Source organism: Amphimedon queenslandica, unplaced genomic scaffold (genome assembly GCF_000090795.2).
Source record: "Amphimedon queenslandica unplaced genomic scaffold, v1.1 AMPQUscaffold_13411, whole genome shotgun sequence".
Classification (NCBI taxonomy): domain Eukaryota; kingdom Metazoa; phylum Porifera; class Demospongiae; order Haplosclerida; family Niphatidae; genus Amphimedon; species Amphimedon queenslandica.
Genome location: NW_003546353.1, coordinates 5,416 through 9,720, shown reverse-complemented (window position 1 = coordinate 9,720; position 4,305 = coordinate 5,416). Strand labels below are relative to the sequence as shown.

Genomic DNA, 4,305 nt, shown 5'->3' with positions numbered 1-4,305 from the left:
TCTACATTGCAAGGTGATCCGTAATTCTTACATAATAATATTAAAAGTACAATGTAGAGTTGAATTTGCGTCACGAGTAGGATCTTCATTTCGTATTTTCGTTGGTCGTTCGGAATCCTACTTCATCTTGTTTTTTTTAATTTTTTATGTTCTTAGTACAGGGATTGTTCAAAAATTTCACAAAAATTGACACGTTGAAAATTTCTCAATTTTATTACATTTCTTGATGCATATACATGTACTTATGCAGTGTAGAGAGATTGAGCTGCCTCCGATCACGTTTGGATTTTCTATGATTTTTTAAAGTTGCTTCAAAATCGGACAAAAGTTCCTGTACTATAGTACAGGGATTTTTCAAAAATTTCACAAAAATGACAAGTAGAAAAGTCCTCAATTTTATTACATTTCCTGATGCATATACATGTACTTATGCAGTGTAGAAAGATTGAGCTGATTCCAATCCAGTTTGGATTTTCTATGATTTTTTAAAGTTGCTTCAAAATCGGACAAAAGTTCCTGTACAGGGATTTTTCAAAAATTTCACAAAAATTGACACGTAGAAAATTTCTCAATTTTATTACATTTCTTGATGCATATACATGTACTTATGCAGTGTAGAGAAATTGAGCTGATTCCGATCCAGTTTGGATTTTCTATGATTTTTTAAAGTTGCTTCAAAATCGGACAAAAGTTCCTGTACTATAGTCCAGGGATTGTTCAAAAATTTCACAAAAAATGACAGGTATAAAATTCCTCATTTTTATTACATTTCCTGATGCATATACATGTACTTATGCTGTGTATAAAGATTGAGCTGATTCCAATCAAATTTGGATTTTTTAATGATTTTTTAAAGTTCCTCAAGAATCGGACAAAAGTCCTTGTACTATAGTACAGGGATTTTTGGGAAATTTCAATAAAATTGACAAGTGAAGAATTCCTCAATTTTATTACTTTTTCTGTTGCATATACATGTACTTATGCTGTGTAGAGAGGTTGAGCTGATTCTGATCAAGTTTGGATTTTCTATGATTTTTAAAGTTGCTTCAAAATCAGACAAAAGTCCCTGTACTATTATAGTACAGGGATTTTTCAAAAATTTCACAAAAATTGGCACATAGAAAATTTCTCAATTTTTTACATTTCTTGATGCATATACATGTACTTATGCTGTGTAGAAAGATTGAGCTGATTCCGATCAAGTTTGGATTTTTTATGATTTTTTAAAGTTGCTCAAAAATCGGACAAAAGTCCCTGTACTATAGTACAGGGATTTTTGGGAAATTTCAATAAAATTGACAAGTGAAAAATTCCTGAATATTATTACATTTCCTGATGCATATACATGTACTTATGCTGTGTAAAACGATTGAGCTGATTCTGATCAAGTCTGGATTTTCTATGATTTTTAAAAGTTGCTCAAAAATCGGACAAAAGTCCCTGTACTATAGTACAGGAATTTTTCAAAAATTTCACAACAAGTGACAAGTAGAAGATTCCTCAATTTTATTACATTTCCTGATGCATATACATGTACTTATGCTGTGTAGAGAAGTTGAGCTGATTCTGATGAAGTTTGGATTTTTTATGATTTTTTAAAAGTTGCTCAAAAATCAGACAAAAGTCCCTGTACTATAGTACAGGGATTTTTCAAAAATTTCACAAAAAGTGACAAGTAGAAAATTCCTCAATTTTATTACTTTTTCTGATGCATATACATGTACTTATGCAGTGTAGAGAGATTGAGCAGATTCCAATCAAGTTTGGATTTTTTATGATTTTTTTAAAGTTGCTCAAAATTCGGACAAAAGTCCCTGTACTATAGTACAGGGATTTTTGTAAAATTTAAAAAAATTGACAAGTAGAAAATTCTTCAATTTTATTTCTTTTTCTGATGGATAGAGATGTACTTATGCTGTCTAGAAAGTTTAAACTGATTTTGATCAAGTTTGAATTTTCTATGATTTTTTAAATTTGCTCAAAAATCGGACAAAATTACCTGTACTATAGTACAGGGATTTTTCAAAAATTTCACAAAAATTGGGAAGTAGAAAATTCCACAATTTTTTTACATTTCCAGATGCTTGTACATGTACTTATGCAGTGTAGATAGATTGAGCGGATTCCGATCAAGTTTGAATTTTTTATGATTTCTGAAAAGTTGCTCTAAAATCGGTTAAAAGTCCCTGTACTATAGTACAGGGATTTTTCAAAAATTTCACAAAAATTCACAAGTAGAAAATTCCTCAATTTTATTACATTTCTTGATGCATATACATATACTTATGCAGTGTAGAGAGATTGAGCAGATTCCGATCAAGTTTGGATTTTTTATGATTTTTTAAAGTTGCTCCAAATTCAGACAAAAGTCCCTGTACTATAGTACAGGGATTTTTGTAAAATTTGACAAAAATTGACAAGTAGAAAATTCCTCAATTTTATTACATTTTCTGATGCATATATATGTACTTATGTTGTGTAGAGAGATTTAGCAGACTCTGATCCAGTTTTGGATTTTTTAATGATTTTTTAAAGTTGGTCAAAAATCGGACAAAAGTCCCTGTACTATAGTCAATGGATTTTTCAAAAATTTCACAAAAATTGACAAATAAAAATTTTCTTGATTTTATTACATTTTCTGATGCATATACATGTACTTATGCTGTGTAGAGAGATTGAGCAGATTCTGATCAAGTTTGGATTTTCTATGAATTTTTCAATTTGCTTCAAAATCAGACAAAAGTCCCTGTACAGTCAAACCTGTCTAAACGGTCACTGCTTAAAACAGCCAGCTACTTTAAAACGGTCACTATTTAATGTCCCAATTTTTTGGACAATGACTGTAATACTAAACTTACCTGTCTCAGTGGTCACTCTGCAAGATGGTTAACGGTCACTGACAGAATTAATCTCCATCAAGACTGATAAAGACCACCACTGTGTACAGGCGGCCAGATAGCCACGCCTATTGTACCACGCCCATTTTGAATTAATTTTTACATTATTAATAATGATTAATTTTTTTTTAATTGTTATCTCAAATAATACCTTCGAAATAATACTATATACAACTCAGTTTAGGTCTTTAGGGGTACCTAAAAGTTCTTTAAGTCTTGTTATATATTTTATATGGCCAGTAAATGTGTACAAAATAATTTAAACTGTATTTAAAGGCATCTCTATAAAAAGGCCACCTGCATAAGACAGCCACTAAATGCATGTCCCAAGGTGACCGTTTTAGACAGGTTTGACTGTACTATAGTACAGGGATTTTTCAAAAATTTCACAAAAATTGACAAGTAAAAATTTTCTCAATTTTATTACATTTTCTGATGAATATACATGTACTTATGCTGTGTAGAGAGATTGAGCAGATTCTGATCCAGTTTGGATTTTCTATGAATTTTTCAAGTTGCTTCAAAATCGGACAAAAGTCCCTGTACTATAGTACAGGGATTTTGTGTATGATTAGCCACAAATTTTAACTAGCCATTTACCTAATTGTGTTACTGTATCAATTGCTCCTATAGTATCAGGTCACAGAACATGGTAGAGTATCAGCTAGGAGAGGATAAGATGTTGAGTGAGATCTATGCACGAGGCCCCATTGCCTGTACTACTGCAGTGACTTCAGCCTTTGAACAATACACTGGAGGAGTCTTTAATGACACTACTGGAGCTAAAGTACAACTAATAATGTACTTAATGTATTACCTATTGCCTGTCTATCTATTGTATAGTCACTGGATCATGAGGTATCCATTGCTGGTTGGGGAGTTACTAGTGGAGGAGTTTAATACTGGACTGGACGCAAGTCATATACAAGCATTATCATAATATACACCTACCGCTATGTACTATTGAAAGAAAAACTTCTGTTGTTTTTCTGATTAACAAAATTAATGATGACATGGCACTAAAATCACATTTATGTTCATTTATAATTCATAACAGTTAACAATATAATCATACATTATCTCTCTCTCTTTCTCTCTGTTACTGTCGGGGTACCTATTTATGGGGTGCCGTCTGTGTCAAAATTCCAATTTTTAATGTTTTTAGGGGGAGTCGATATTTAATTCCACGGAGGCGATGTTTAGCAATTACTGGCAAGAAAATTTTGTTATACCTGACATTGTTTAGATTTACAGGGCGATATTTAGGGTTTTATTTAGATCTATAGGGTGGTGTTTACATCTGAGGGTGGTGTTTACATCTGAGGGCAATGTTTAGATATTATACTGAGGCCGTGTTACAGTTTAGATGAGTTTTAAGTCGAGGCGATGTTTAGCCGGTATACCCATT

The 4,305-nt window shown here is 31.9% G+C and overlaps 1 protein-coding gene across 1 annotated transcript in view; it reads right to left on the bottom strand.

Moving 5' to 3' along the window:
* The window catches only part of LOC100633173 (cytosolic Fe-S cluster assembly factor NUBP1 homolog), an 8,043-nt gene extending 5,032 nt beyond the window's left edge, over positions 1 to 3,011 (bottom strand). The window contains exon 1 of the mRNA XM_019996381.1: positions 2,859 to 3,011. The gene's annotated coding sequence lies outside the window, so the exon portion shown is untranslated. The remainder of the gene's footprint in view (positions 1 to 2,858) is intronic.
* Positions 3,012 to 4,305: the final 1,294 nt, after the last annotated feature.